The sequence below is a fragment of the Meriones unguiculatus genome, chromosome 2 (assembly GCF_030254825.1).
Source record: "Meriones unguiculatus strain TT.TT164.6M chromosome 2, Bangor_MerUng_6.1, whole genome shotgun sequence".
In the NCBI taxonomy this organism is placed as follows: domain Eukaryota; kingdom Metazoa; phylum Chordata; class Mammalia; order Rodentia; family Muridae; genus Meriones; species Meriones unguiculatus.
In genome coordinates, this window is record NC_083350.1 from 109,631,947 (window position 1) to 109,648,076 (window position 16,130).

General features: G+C 34.9%; 1 protein-coding gene across 2 annotated transcripts in view; it reads left to right on the plus strand.

Annotated features, from left to right (window-relative positions):
• The first annotated feature begins 487 nt into the window (after nucleotides 1–487).
• The window catches only part of Mgat4c (MGAT4 family member C), a 775,655-nt gene continuing 760,012 nt past the window's right edge, over nucleotides 488–16,130 (plus strand). For both annotated transcript variants that reach the window (XM_060377968.1, XM_060377966.1), the window contains exon 1: nucleotides 488–808. The gene's annotated coding sequence lies outside the window, so the exon portion shown is untranslated. The remainder of the gene's footprint in view (nucleotides 809–16,130) is intronic.

Consider the following 16,130-nt stretch of genomic DNA (forward strand, 5'->3'; position numbering starts at 1 on the left):
TTTTGTTTTTATGTACCATTTGTATTTGATTGACATTGGATAAATATATGCTTCTATTTGGAACTATATACATTTAAGGGGTTGTCACTTTAAAAATATCATTTCTTATGTTAGCATACTAAATGAAAAGTAAAACTGTCTGTAAATGATAAAATATAATAAAATGAATGCAAACAAAGGAGCAAATTTCTAATAGATAAATGATCAATAAGATAGAAGAAAAAGAGGAAATTTTTTTAACTAAAACTTTGCTTCCATCATATAAAACTGTGTATATCTTGGTGGTATAGATTCCAGACTCTAGTTTGAAGGAAAGCAATAGGGCAAATAAATTCTATGCCAGTAGACACTTTAAAATACTAGATTTAGCAGCAGTCACATTAGCTTAGATAATGGGAGAATTTTTCTTCATTGAAAATGCTCTCTGTCGCTTAAGAAGAACTTACTGAGGCAGCCTGCCATCTAGCTTTTTCACAGAAAAACAGGCTTGCAGACTGCAGATGAGAGAGTCTGGAGCAGACACAGTTTTAACTTAGCCATTCCTAATTTATCTCAAGCGTTTTCAATTCATCTTCACTGCTCTGTGCACACAGGAACACCAGATTGCCATCCCTGGGGAACAGAATGCAACCGGGGATCTAGAGAGCTGTCACATTCCAAGAAATATTTAAATTGTGCTGGTTTTCTTCTGGAGAGCTGAGCCCAGGGAATGAAACTCTCCATCCAGTCGTAGCTTTGCGGGCAATAGATCAGAGGATATTGCCAGTTTCCTAATGGATTATTGTTATCGGGCAGGTTTTCTCTGAAGGTACGTAGTTATTTTCTCAATTCATTATCCTCTCCTATTTATCAAGTAATAAGCTAATGAGCTGGGAATCCAAACATGCAAATAGAAAAAAAAATGTTAAAGAGTCAGTATTGACTGAGTAATGGTACTCTATTGCTGCATGTTTGTGTGTGAAATAATTGGATTCCTTTACTAAAGATGATAATATATACTTTGAGTTGCGGTGTCAGCACAAAAAAGCAAAACCAAAACAAAACCGTGCTGCAGGCTGCATTATAATAAGTTCATATTAATTCTCTGGAGGATTTTCCTTTTGTGGCTGCAGCCAATAATGAAGGGAAATACATACTTTGAAAACTTGCTTAAGCCTGTGTAATTTGGAATAGTCATAATATTTTCTCTCTGGCTTGGCAAATACTTTCTATCAAATGTTGTTATTAAATGTGCTGTTTGTCATGGATGTTTATGCAGATATATGAAAGATAGAAATGTTTAATTTTGACAAACTCTACTAGAAGTATTTCTGAAAACATGGTAAGGGAACACTTGTATTGCTGATCAATATCTGTGAGTTTAAAATAAATTTCTTAAAATTAATTACCACACTGTTAGCCAAATATATTGTAAACATTATTAAGTTTTCTTAGCAAATAAAAATGTTAATGCTTTCCTTAGGCCGTAAAAGCATTTAGTAAAGTAAAATGTTAAAAGCTGACAAACTTCTGAACATTAATGGAGCTAATTAAAAGGGATAAAACAGCTGATAATGTAGCTGGTTTTCACAATGATCTTTTGCAACAGGAAAGAGGGAATTCTCTCTCCATTTACTAAAAGTTAAAGATGTGTGTAGATGGGGTCACCACATTCTCCATCAGAGAGGTCTGATGATGCTAGGTAGAATGCAAACCCAAAACAATCACAGAGTTTAAAAAGCAAAAGGAATCTTCTTAAACTACAGTGTTAAGAGATTTTAATGCATTCTAACGTCTTTTGACTGTGTGAATGGGCTCAGTGAAACCTACTGTGTTGCTGGTACTTTTTCATTATGAAAAGTGGCTATGAGACTAAATGGAATTGCGTATAGGTTTGCTGCAGGTACAGTTCACCAGCTCCTTTATTTGGAATGGAATACGGAGTTTATGTACCCATCCGTGGGTTAATCACAAACTTAGAAGAGGAAATGTTTGCTGAGCTTTGCAAGAGCACTTAGTGAAGGATCTACTTTCTTTGGGGCATGGGAGAGAGTGTTAGAAACATAAGAGAGGCAGACAAGGGTTTAGTTGCTAAAACAGTGACTTTCAGAGCCTGCCCCTTGTGCTCAGAACGACTTTAAGGGACAAAAGAAAAAAAAATAGGAAAGAGTAAAGAGAATAGAATTGCCAACTCTACTTTTTAAGTACTTTTTTCCCCTGAACCATAGGAGGAATTGAAGAATAGGAGCTTAAATTGAGGTTTTCCTATGGATACTTTCATTTGGCAAGCTGTACTTCTCTTTTGTTGAACCTCTTTCCCCACTTACTCCCAGTCTGGGTTATTCACCAAAAATGCAAAGCTACCATTGAAATCTTTAAAAGAAACATTGAAAAGTGCTCAAATGCTTCCATAGTTCAGAGTTTTCCAAATCAGTAGCTTTTGAAAGCCACAGGAGAAGGTGTGTCCATTATATTTTAACAAACGACTCTCCTAAAATTCTCAGTTTCTGATCTAAAGAACACTAGGAGAGTTATTTTAGGTTACACATTATGTTTTTTTTTTTTTTTTTTTTTAGGAGAGTACCAATATATAATAAAATGTAGTGATGTCATCATTGGTCATGGGAAGATACGATAGTAGTTGAAAATGTTCTGAATTAAGTTTAGAACATCATATGAATTGAGGAAATTTGAAAACCAGCTCCACCTACTAAATTACAATAAAAACTCATCACTTTGGTCTCATATTTACCTTCCCTGCTACAATCATGCTGGCACCTCTGCCTTCCCATTCGATGCATTTACCTACCCAGCTGTGTAAAGTGACTCAGCTTCTTGTTCTAGCACTAAAAGTTATTTAATTTCATCTTATGGTGAGTTCATTGCAAAATATATTACTGTAATTTTATTTTATTATTTGCTACTAAATAACATTTATTAGTGCTCGTGATGTGTTTGCTGCTTCTGAGCAACATGTAGCAAGAAGACATGTAATGGTATTCTCTCCTAAATCAAACAGTTTATTAATATTTCAGGACCTTTAATTGGTACACAGAAAAGGGAGGGGATTAAACTGATTCTTTAGTTTTGGCTTATGTACATATCATAAATGAAATGTCTAATATTTAGTCAGTGACTTGCATTTATCTATAGTGAGGACACATGCAGATCATCTTGTTGGTTTCAAATTCTTTCTTAACTCCATCCCATATGTAAAAGAGCATAATGATCAGAACATTGGATTTAGGGTAGTAGAAATAGCGTTAGATAAGGTAAGCAAGTTCATTTAAGTTCCTTGATTTCTATTTATCTCTAGCCTCAGTTGTGTATATGCAATAATGATATCTACCTTTAAGAAATTTGTTTGGAGAGATCAAATATACCAGCATGAAACAATTCAAACACAATAAATACCAGATAAACTGTATCCATCTCAGAGGCAATTTTATCTCAGCCTTTTAATTAAGGAACATTTATGTTTCGACTGAAACTTATTTGACTATTTTCTCAATAATGCATGTGTGTTGGTTTGTGTTTCTAATATCATAATCATATTAACCACTAAATTAAACTTGAACAATGTTTTGTCTTTTGGTAATAAAATACTAGTAATTGTGACAAAACATCAAACAGGCAAATATGAAATTAGAAAATGATTAGTTTTAGAAACTAACAAGCACTTTCTATATAGATATCAAATAGCTAAATTATCAAGCATAACTTAGGAAAGAAGGCAGACACAACTGTATCCCATTTCTCTTGTACCTTCTCCCAAAGGTCATAACAGTAGAAGACAAGACAATAAATCTACTTGCTCACAAGAATTTATGTTTTAAACCTTTTATTTACATTCTAATTTGTTAATATCTCTACTAGGGATATGGTCTCACATTCCAGCTGCTCAAAAATACAAAACTACCCCCAAAAGGAACTAGAAAATACATAAGAACTTTAATTAATCTAAACAGAAGCATCTGCATTGAAAGAGTAAATATTTTCCTTTAATTGACAAAAAGAAGTTTTTTTGGTCTTGGTTATGGATTCCCTTTTCTTTGCTCCTCCCAATTTCTCCCAACCTCCACTCTCAACTGGATACATTACCTTTGTCTATCATCAGAGAACAGGCTTTTAAGGGGTAAGGAGCTACACAAGGACCAAATATATCTGGGCACAGGGTCTTTTCTGAGACTGATATTCAACCAAGGACCATGTATGGATATAACCTAGAACCTCTGCTCGGATGTAGCCCATGGTAGCTCAGTAACCAATTGGTTTCCCATAGTAAGGGGAACAAGGACTATTTCTAATAGGATCTCAGTGGCTGGCTCTTTGACCTCCCCACCCCCAAGGGAGGAACAGTCCTGTTAGGCCACAGAGGAGGACTTTGCAGCCAGTCCTGAAGATACCTGATAAAACAGGATCAGATGAATGGGGAGGAGGTCCCCCCCTATCAGTGGACTTGGAAAGGGGCAGGGAGGAGATGAGGGAGGGAGGGTTGGATTAGGAGGGAATGAGGGAGCGGGATACAGCTGGGATACAGAGTTAATAAAATGTAACTAATAAGAAAAAATTAAAAATTAAAAAAATAAATAAAATAATAAAAGAAAAGAAAACTAACAAATCAGAACTTTTAAAAAATGAAGAGGAGAACAAGAGAAGGCAGAAGAAGGAAAGACACACATTTACACACTTAAGGCATCTCATAAAAACACTAAAGTGGAAGCTGTAATATTTATGCACAATACCTTGAGTGGACCAACGTAGGCAAAATATAGGTTATGCCCCTCTGTGCGTGCATAAGAGATTTTATCCTGATTTTTTTGAGGTCCTGGTTTTGTTGGAGTCCTCCATTCCCTTTGGCTCTTGCATTCTTTCTGCTTCCTCTGCCACAAAGCTTCTTGGAGAGGTATTTAATAGCGACATCCCATTTACAGTTGAGTGTTCCAGGGCTCGATCTCCCTTCATAATGTCTAGATGTGGGCCTCTGTGTTGGTTTCCATCTTCTGCCAGTGGCATCTTCTCTGTTGATGGCTGGGCAAGACAATAATCTATGTGTATAGCATAATGTAACTAGGAGTCATTTTGTTGCTTCTCACTCATCTATCTATCTATGTATCTATCTATGTATCTATCTAGCTACCCACCTATCTATCCATTTATTTATCTTTTCTTATACTGGTAGTATTTAGTTTTAGGTCACTCGGCTAACTATTTTCTGGCTCTTGGTCATCCAAGTAGTATCCGGTATTGGGTGTTTTTCATGGAGTGGGCCTTAACCAAATCAGGTATTGGGTGGTCCGTCCCATAATCATTGTGCCACCATTTCCTGAACATATCTATCAGGCAGAAAACTATTCTTTTGTTTGTTTGATTTTTGTTTTTAAAAATTATTATTTATTTTTTATTATTAATTATAGTTTATTCACTTTGTATCCCCCCATAAGCCTCTCCCTCCTCCCACCCTCCCTGCCCCTTCTTCACGCATGCCCCTCCCCAAGTCCACTGATAACGGAGTTCCTCTTCTCCTTCCTTTTATCTTAGCCATTCTGATAGGTGTAAGATGTAATCACAGTCATTTTGATTTTCACTTTCCTGATGACTAAGGATATTGAGCATTTCTTTTAGTGTTCCTCCACCATTTGCTATTTGTCTGTTGAGAATTCTCTGTTTAGCTCTGTACACCATTTTTGAAAACTGGGTTATTTGGTTTGTTGGTGTCTAATTTCTTGAGTTCTTTATATACAGAAAACTATTCTAAATCAAAGAGTTTCTGGCTGGTTTTGTCACTTACATTTCTCTTTGTTTGTGTGCATATTCCTGAACCAAACATAAAAAAATGTAAAAGTGAACACCTTTTTAAAAATATTTTAATTTTAGTTTTTATTAATTACACTTTATTCACTTTGTATCCCCTCTGTAGCTTCCTCCCTCCTCCTCTCCCAATCCTACCCTCCCTCCCCCATCTCCATCCATGTCCCTCCCCAAGGAAAAAAATATTTTTAAAAAAGTGATAAAAAAGAGCTATGTGTTTAGACCCATTGTCTGGATTTAAAGAATTATGTTTAGATACTCCTGAGTGTTTGGAGTTTCTTTTAACCCTGTTCAAATGTTTAGCTTGCAAATACTTTATCCAGTTCTGTAGATTGTCTCTTCAATCTGCAGTGGATTTCCTTTACTTTATCCAGTTCTGTAGATTCTCTCTTCAATCTGCAGTGGATTTCCTTTACTTTATCCAGTTCTGTAGATTGTCTCTTCAGTCTGCAGTGGATTTCCTTTACTTTATCCAGTTCTGTAGATTGTCTCTTCAGTCTGCAGTGGATTTCCTTTACTTTAACCAGTTCTGTAGATTGTCTCTTCAGTCTGCAGTGGATTTCCTTTACTGGTGGAAGGTTTTAATTTTCATATGTTCCTATTTAAGTTTTGTTTCTTTGGTTGGTTGGTTTGGTTTGCTTTGAACTCTGTGAATTGAGGATTTTGTACTTACATTTTTTCCCATTCCAATATCAATAAGCTTCTCACTAGGTTTTCCTGTTGCTTTATAGTCTAGGTAGTTGACATATATCTTTAATCTATTTTATACAGTTTTAAATTAAAAAAAAAGTGAACACTCTGTGTAGGCTGGACTCTCCATCTTCAGTGAGTTGTGTGGTATTGTCTTTAACAATGGGGATTTGCTGTCACGTTGGCCTTGTTGGAGATCTCTCTATAGTCTTAACAATATCCTGGGTTGTTTGAGGATTCCCAAGGGACTCCTTTAGCCAAAAACTCAAATAGATGAAACCCAGTCTAAGAACTGGAAACTTCATTTGATGACAAGAGATACCTAGCTAGGAATCTGTCTCCCCATTATTTGGTTATTGGACTTAGATTGCCTTAACATAATAATAGATTTTAGGAAGCTTTTACTATATTAAATTTCCATACTGCTTCTTGTATGTGCCTTAAATTTAGGTGTCTTTCCTCTTGATCCTCTTGTTTTAGACCCTCCCAAATCCATCCATGACTTTTCTATTTACCTTTCCTAACAAAAACTATTTGTTCACCCTACTTATTTAACCTATACCTAACTTCTGTGGTTCTATAAATAATAGCTTTCCTTATGAACTAGTATCCACATATAAGTACATTCATATCATATTTGTCTTTCTGGGTCTGAGGTAACTCTCTCAAGCTGATTATTGCTTGTCCCATCCACTTCACTGCAAGTTTAATTATGTCATTTTTAAGAGCTGAGTAATACTCCAATGTGTTAATGTACCCCCCCCCACTTTAAAATCCGTTTGTCTATTGAGGGGCATCTTAATTTTTTCAATTTGTAATATAGTATTAAGAGAGCAGTAATGAGCATGGTTAAGCAAATGTCTCTAGGGTAGGCTGATGTGTCTTTTGTGTATATGTCCAACAGTGAAATAGCTGTGTCTTGAGTTTCATTGATACCCACTTTCCTGAGGAACTACCACACTGGTTTCCATATTATCTGTACAAATTTGCACTGTGACCAGCAATGGATAAATTTCACTGATATTTTTTATCTTTGCCATTCTGAGAAGAGTAACATGAAATTGGAAAGTAATTTTGATTTGTATTTTTCTCATGGTAAAGTATGTTCAGCATGTCTTCCATTGTTTCACAATTAAATTATTCTTTTGAGAGTTTTCTTTTTAGATATCTACCCCATATTAAAGTTGGGTTAATTCCTCTGGGTACTTAGTTTTTATATATTAACCCTCAATTGGATGGGTAATTGTTAAAAAATATTCTTTTCCTTTACTGTAGGCTGATTCTTGGTTCAAATGACAGTGTCGTTAGACATGTATCAATTTACCAGTTTCATGTGCTTTAATAAGAGTAGAACTGTCAAATATGGAGGCTCAATTCAACCAGATATTAATCTTGATTCTGACTTTAAATCTTCACAAAAACAAAATCCAGGGCAGAAAGTGCCTTCACTTGACTCTCAGAATTACTGAAACCGTGTGTTTCTGATTTTCTTAGGTACTCAGAATATATGGAAATTGCGTATTATCCTGTAACACACAAAAAGGCAAAATACCATACTTCCTGTTATTGGAATTTTGTAGTTGAAGCGACAAGTCAATTGCTTGAAACTATAGTTGCAGAGAAGTTTCCACTATATTCTAACTATTGAAATGTGGGTATAAATGTAGTACATGCTGGTGATGTTGTTTTAATTTTGTGTTCGGTTCTTGTCTGTCAATCACTATTACTAATTTTAAGTTAAATTGCAAATGCCTTCTAGTTCACTAATCACAAAATAATTTATGTTCCTTTAAACATCCTTGAAATTTGTGTACTACGTCTTTCTGATTCTAAAATTTAGAATTTTTATTGATTCTTAACAGATCATAATCTATGCTCTAATTTCAATTAAATGTCCTAATTTGTTTTATGTCTCTTAAAGCTGGTTATCAGAAAAATACCCATAGAGTGATATATATTTAATAATAGGATGTCACAAAATATTTTTATGAAATCTCGTTCAGGTAAGTATTGAAAATGTTCATGGTTATTGGGCTAAGTGTTTCCACATTACCATTTCAAGTTGTGCCCTAATGTTGATTTGTTTTGACTTAATTTCATTTGTTGACTTCCAGTAGGGTCTGAGATCATATTTATTTATTCTGTTTCTGCCAACTCCAAATAGATGTTTTAATAGTTTAACTCAACAACTTTGATATAAACAGAATATAAAACTGATTGACTTGGTCACCAGTAATCTTAGGGTGAATTTTCCTTCAGCAATATTTTGTTGTTGTTGAGTTGGTTTTGATGTATGCTTTGCAAGCAAGCTAGATGTTCCACAACTGATGAAAGATAGAAGAAAATGTGGTGTACACAAAGCAGAGTACTACCCATCTTTTTAAAAGAAAATCATTTAAAACAACATGAATAAAACATACAAGATATTATGTGTTGTGAAAGAACTCAACCAATTTTAAGTAGGAAAAGAAGTTTTTTCAGGTTATCAGGTCTATCAATTTGAGAATGATGACAAAAAAGCTTCTTGTGGGATGCAAAAGCTTGTTTGTCTTACATATCTTCCGCAGTTTTCTATAACACTAGTGGGTGATTTCTTTCTATGTGAGGATAGACAGTAATGATATGTTACTCATTATGTTTGACCAGATACAAGCATGGAAGTTCTTATTTCAAAGACCTTAACAAGGTGATATTTGGAGATAAGAACTGATAAGATCTTTAGTGAAACAATTACAAGGTGGGGGTCCCTCTAGTAGCACTAGGGTCCTTATTATCAGAAGGTGTCTGGAGAGACAAACACACTGATAAAATTAACTGAAGACCCAGTGAGAAGGGGAGAATGTGTGATCCAGGAAGAGAGGCTTGGCCTCTGTTCTAGAACTATGATTTCATAACAAAGTTATGACATTTGGAAAGATGCCTATCATTTTAGTCACTTACAACTTGAGCAAAAGATATCCTTCAATTTCCAATTAACAATACAGATATATTTTCTTCTTCTTTTTTAAAGCCAAATCTAGCATTAATTCTGAACAAAGCATCAATCTCTTTCTTCCAACAAAATTCAATAAATTACATATGTATATTGTGATTATCTAATTACATAGTCTCACTCCATTTAAGAAACATTAATGTGTTCCAGTGTGAAAATGAAGTTGCATGTGATAAATATCTTTAAAACAGCTTGCTCCTCTTAAGTACACCCCAAAGAGTTAAAAGACAAGATCACTTGAGAATTTTTTTTCAGGTGAATCTATCTGATCAGCAGATTAACATGGTAGTTAATGTTGTCATCATCTTATAGATAGAGGAATTGAGGCATCAAGAAATGAAACAATGGCCTATCATCCTGCATAAGGTATCTAGGAGGTAGAAACACTTAATCAGTACACTATAAGAGAATCCAAGACACAGCAAGATTATATTTTAATTACATTAAGACCATCAATGAAATTTTTACTGAAATGTACTGAGATTTAGACCAGTGTGAAAGGGAAAAATCACGTGTTTGTTCTTATTTTATTATTGTTTATTATTATTATTAGTTACATTTTATTAACTCTGTATCCTAGCTGTATCCCACTTCCTTACTCCCTCCCAATCCCACCGTCCCTCCCTCAGCTTTTCCCTGCCCCTTTCCAAGTCCACTGATTGGGGAGGACCTCCTTCCTTTTCCTTTGGCCCTGTTTTATCAGGTATCTTCAGGACAAGCTGCAAATTCCTCCTCTGTAGCCTAGCAGGACTGCTCCTCCGTTGGGGGTGGGCAGGTCAAAGAGCCTGCCATTGAGATCCTGTCAGAGATAGTCCCTGTTCACCTTACTATGGGAAACCAATTGGTTATTGAGCTACCACAAGCTTTGTCTGAGCAAAGGTTCTAGGTTATATCCATAAATGGTCCTTGGTTGGAGAAACAGTTTCAGAATAAAACCCTGTGCCCAGATATATTTGGTCCTTGTGGAGCTCCTATCCTTTCCACATCATACTAACTCCTCTTCTGCCAAAGGTTTGGTTATGAGTCTTAGTAACTGCTTAGTAGAGTCTTTCAGATGCCTTCTGAGGTAGACTCCTGTCATACGTCCAATGCACATCTCATTTGTCTTTCTAAGTGAGGATTGATCATCTTATGCCATGTCTGCTTTCTTGTTTATCTTCTTTAGGTGTATAGACTTCATTATGTTTATCATATCTTGTAGGTCTATATAAGCGAGTATATTCCATGTTTGTCTTTCTACTTATGGGATACTTCACTCAAAATGATCTTTTCTAGATCCCACCATTTGACTGAAAATTTCATGATTTCCTCCTTTTTGATTGCTGAATAGTATTCCATTGTGTAAAAATACCACAATTTCTGTATCCATTCTTCCACTGATGGACATCTGGGTTGTTTCCAGGTTCTGGCTATTACAAATAAAGCTGCTACAAATGTGGTTGAGCAAATGTCCTTGTTGTATACTTGAGCAAATTTTGGGTATATTGCTAGCAGTGGTATAGCTGGGTCTTGAGGAAGCATTATTCCTAATTGTCTTAGTAAGCTACAGATTGACTTCCAAAGTGGTTGTAGCAGTATACATTCCCACCAGCAATGGAGGAGGGCTCCCTTTTCTCCACAACCTCTCCAGCATATGTTGTCACTTGAGTTTTTCATCTTGGCCATTCTGATGGGGTGAAATCTCAGGGTCATTTTGATTTGCATTTCCCTCATGGCTAACCAGGATGAGCATTTCTTTGTTTCTCTGCCATTCAATATTCCTCTATCGAGAATTCTCTGCTTAGCTCTGTTCCCCACTTTTTAATTGGATTACTTTGTTTGTTGCTTTTTAGCTGCTTCAGTTCTTTATGTATATTGGATATTATCCCTGTTTCAGATAAAGGGTTAGTGAAGATTCTTTCCCAATCTGTAGGCATTAATTTTGTTTTGATGATGGTTTCCTTTGCTTTACAGAAGCTTTTCAGCTTCATGAGGTCCCATTTATTGATTGTTTCTCTTAGAGTCTGTGCTATTGGTGTTCTATTCAGGAAGTTGTCTCCTGTGCCGATGAGTTCTAGGCTGTTCCCCACTGTTTTTCCAAACCGATTTAGAGTATCTGGTTTTATGTTGAGGTCTTTGATCCACTTGGACTTTAGTTTTGTGCATGGGGATAAATAAACTGAAGGAGAAGAACCACATGATCATCTCCTTAGATGCCAAAAAAGCATTTGACAAAGTCCAACAGCCATTCATGTTTAAAGTATTGAAGAGATCAGGGATACAATGCTCATACCTAAACATAGTAAAGGCAATATAAAGCAAGACTATAGCCAACATCAAATTCAATGGAGAGAAACTTAAATCAATCCCACTGAAATCAGGGACAAGACAAAGCTGCCCATTCTCTCCATACGTCTTCAACAAAGTACTTGAAGTCCTAACCAGAGCAATGAGACAACTAAAGAAGATCAAGGGGATACAAATCAGAAAGGAAGAGGTCAAAGTGTCACTATTCGCTGATGATATGATGGTATACATGAGCGACCCCAAATATTCAACCAGAGAACTCCTCCAGCTGATAAACACCTTCAGCAAAGTGGCAGGATACAAAATCAACTCAAAAAAATCAGAAGCCCTCCTGTATACCAAAGACAAAAGGGCTGAGAAAGAAATCAGGGAAACAACACCCTTCACAATAGCCTCTAATAACATAAAGTACCTTGGGGTGACACTACCAAGCAAGTGAAAGACCTGTTTGAGAAAAACTTCAACTCTCTGAAGAAAGAAATTGAAGTAGATATCAGAAGATGGAAAGATCTCCCGTGCTCATGGATTGGTAGAATTAACAGTGTGAAAATGGCCATCCTGCCAAAAGCAATCTACAGATTCAACGCAATTCCCATCAAAATACCAACTCAATTCTTTACAGACCTTGAAAAATAAGATTCTCAGCTTCATATGGAGAAACAAAAAAAAAAAAAACCCAGAATCTCCAAAATGATCTTGTACAACAACAGATCATCTGGAGGCATCTCCATCCCCGATCTCAAGGTGTACTACAGAGCAATAGTAATAAACACTGCATGGGATTGGCATAGAAACAGAAAGGAAGATCAATGGAACTGAATAGAAGACCCAGAAATAAACCCACACACCTATGAATACTTGATTTTGACAAAGCAGCCAAAACCATTCATTGAAAAATGACAGCATCTTCAACAAATTGTGCTGGTCCAACTGGATGTCTACATGCAGTAAAATGAAAATAGATCCATACTTGTTTGTTCTTAATTCTGTAATTTTATAGAAATATATAAAGCATGACAATACCATAGTTACTAATGGTATTTTTTTCTACTAAAAGTATGGGGTATTTTAGGCCTTCTTTTCTCAAAATATGATATGTATATGACTGCATACACATATAAATTTAGTTTGATTAGAACAAAGCTATAAACATGGAATATTAGAATTGTTACCCTTAGTTTTTATATAAATATTACTGCATTAATAATTTGTGCTAACTGGAGAAATGGTTATTAAATTGTCCAACACATAATTTTAAAATGCTTTATTAATTCTGCTCATTATAACACAATTAAATTGAAGTAGAAGAATAATTTTTGCAAGGGTGTGTTTTAATGGAAAACGTGAGGTATCAATTCCGCTTTATATTTAACAAGCATATGCTATTGTGTGAATTACTGGGTTGTTCTTTTTAAGTTACAGCTGTATCTGAGGTGCCTTCAGTAGGTTTTATGGAACCTGTTATATTTTCTAGCTGAATATAAATGTAGTAGAGTCTCCATGACAAAAAAGTAGGTCAGCACCTCCCTGTGGGGTGAATGCAACTGACCTATTTCATACATTGTTCTATCACTTCAATTACAGAACAGAATACATCTCAGATGTACAAATCAAAGACCAGAAATATGATCATTTTGAAGAAAGCTATCAGACATTTTCTAAAACCAGGCAATGCAAACTCATACCCTTATTTATTGCAAACAAATTTTACCTATAATTTCTATTGTTTAATTAAAATACATGATACTATATAAACATTAATAAAGCAAGGTCAAAGTAAAGATTGTTTTTTTGGAAAAATTGTTACTAAAGGCTTTGCTACTTCAGAGTTTAATACATTTCTAAATGTGGTCCTGCATTCCAAAGTCTAATTCTGTACCTATTTTCATTTCAACAGGTGAGCAACTTTACTTTATATGGTTTAGAAATTATTGACAGTGTGATGTTAGATTTAATATATTTTTTAAAACTTCAATTTTGACCTGTGGACAATCTGGATATGTGCATGCATATCTATAAGTGGCAGGTGCATTTCTTTCAAGGATATTCCACAGAAATTTGAAAAAAATATGTAGTATGAAGGCTAATGATGAGAAGATAGGAAGGCACTATCTTCTCAGTAACAATTGTATCAGATAGTGTACAGAACTGTATCACTCAGTCCCCTGGAGTTGTACTGCCCTGTTCTCTTCAGCTCTCTCCACACAGTGTTATTCATCAAATATTAATTGAAATCTTATAAAAGTATTACCAAGACTATTTCTCTCTTTAAGAAAGAAGAGTTCATGGGGAGGGCCATGCGTGAAGAAGGGGGAAGGAAGGTAAGATTAGGAGGGGAGGATGGAAGGGTTTATGGAGGGATACAAAATGAATAAAGTGTAATTAATAAAAAAAGAAAAAAGAAGTAAAAAAAGATTTAAGATACTCTGTAAGTAGTAGTAATTTATATGTGAACAAGTGCATTACAGATGTGGGAATTATAACTAGTATCATAAAATCTGAGAGTAAGGCACAGTCTTTTTAAAAATTTTAATGTTATTTATATATTTATTTGTTAAAAATTATAAATTTTATATCCCACTCCAGCCCCCTTTCTTTTCAGTCCTGTTTGCCCTTCTGAAAGAGGATAGAGCATCTTTCCTAGGCTCCTCTTTGTTGTGTAGTTTCTTTAGGACTTTATATTTTAGTATGTTTATGCTATATTATATGTCTAATATCCACTTATAAGTGAGTATATACCATGTGTGTCTTTCTGCTTCTGAGATGCCTCATGCAGGATGATCTTTTCTAGATGCTACCATTTGCCTGCAAATTTCATGATTTCCTTATTTTTAATTGCTGATTATTATCCCCTTGTATATATAACCTAGAACCCCTGCTCTTCCCCAATTTTTCTGCTAATAAATTTACTATATCTGGTTTTATGTTGAGGTCTTTAATCCACTTGAACTTTAGCTTTTTGCAGGGTGATAAATATGAGTCTATTTATATTTTCTACATGTAGACATCCAGTTAGACCAGCACCATTTTATTGAAGATGCTGTCTTTTTTCCATTGTATGGTTTTGGATTCTTTGTCAAAAATTAAATTTCCATAGGTATGTTGGTTTTTTTCCTGCTCTTCAATTCAGTTCCATTGATCTACCAGGTTATGTCTATGCTAGTACCATGTTGTTTTTATTACTGTTTCTCTATAGTACAGCTTGTGATCTGGGAAGGAGATACCTTCAGAAGATTTTTTTTATTGTGCATGATTGTTTTAGCTGTTCTGTTTTTGTTTGTTTGTTTGTTTTGTTTTGTTTTTCAAATAAAATTGAGAACTGTTTTTCAATATCTGTAAACAATTGCATTGGTATTTTGATGGGAATTGCTTTGTATCTGTAGATTGCTTTTGGTAGTATGTGCATTTTCACTATGTTAATCTTTCCAATCCATGAGAATGGGAGATCTTTCCATCTTCTGATGACCTCTTCAATTTCTTCCTTCAGGGACTTGATTTTTTTTTTTTTTCTGAACAAGTCTTTCACTTGCTTGGTTAGAATTACACCAAGGTACTTTATGTTATTTGTGGCTATTGTGAAGAGTTTTGTTTCCCTAAATTCTTTCTCAGCCAGTTTGTATACAGAATGACTTCAGAATTTTTTTGAGATATTTTTCTATCCAGCCAGTTTGCTGAAATTGTTTATCAGCTGAAGGAATCCTCTGGTTAAAATTTTGGGGTCACTTATATATATTATCATATCATCTGCAAATAGTGATACTTTGACTTCTCCCTTTCTTTTTTTGATTTCCTTTGATCTCCTTTAGTTGTCTTATTGATCTGGCTAGGACTTCAAGAATTATGTTGAAGAGATAAGGAGAGAGTTCCTTTCCCTGATTTCAGTGGAATTGATTTAAATTTCTCACCATTTAGCTTAATGTTTATTTTATTCCTGTTATTTCCAAACTCTAAACATGAACAAGTGTTGAATTTTGTCAAATTTTTTTTTCAGCATCTAAGGAGATGATAGAGCTTTTTTTATTTGTTTTTTTATATATGTGTGATAGATTATACTGATGGATTTACGTGTGTTGAAACCACCACTGCATGCCTGAGATGAAACCTACTTGGTCGTGGTGGATTATATCTTTAATGTGGTCTTGGATTCAGTTTGCGAGTATTTAATTGAGTATTTTTGTGTCAATGTTCATAAGTGAGATCTGTCTGAAGTTCTCTTTCTTTGTACTGTCTTTGTGCTTTTTAGGTATCAAAGTGACTGTGTCCTCATAAAATGAGGTGGTAATATTCCTTCTGTTTCTATTATGTGGAATGGTTTGAAGAGTATTGGTGCTAGCTCTTCTTTGAAGATCTGGTAGCATTGTGCGCTGAATGT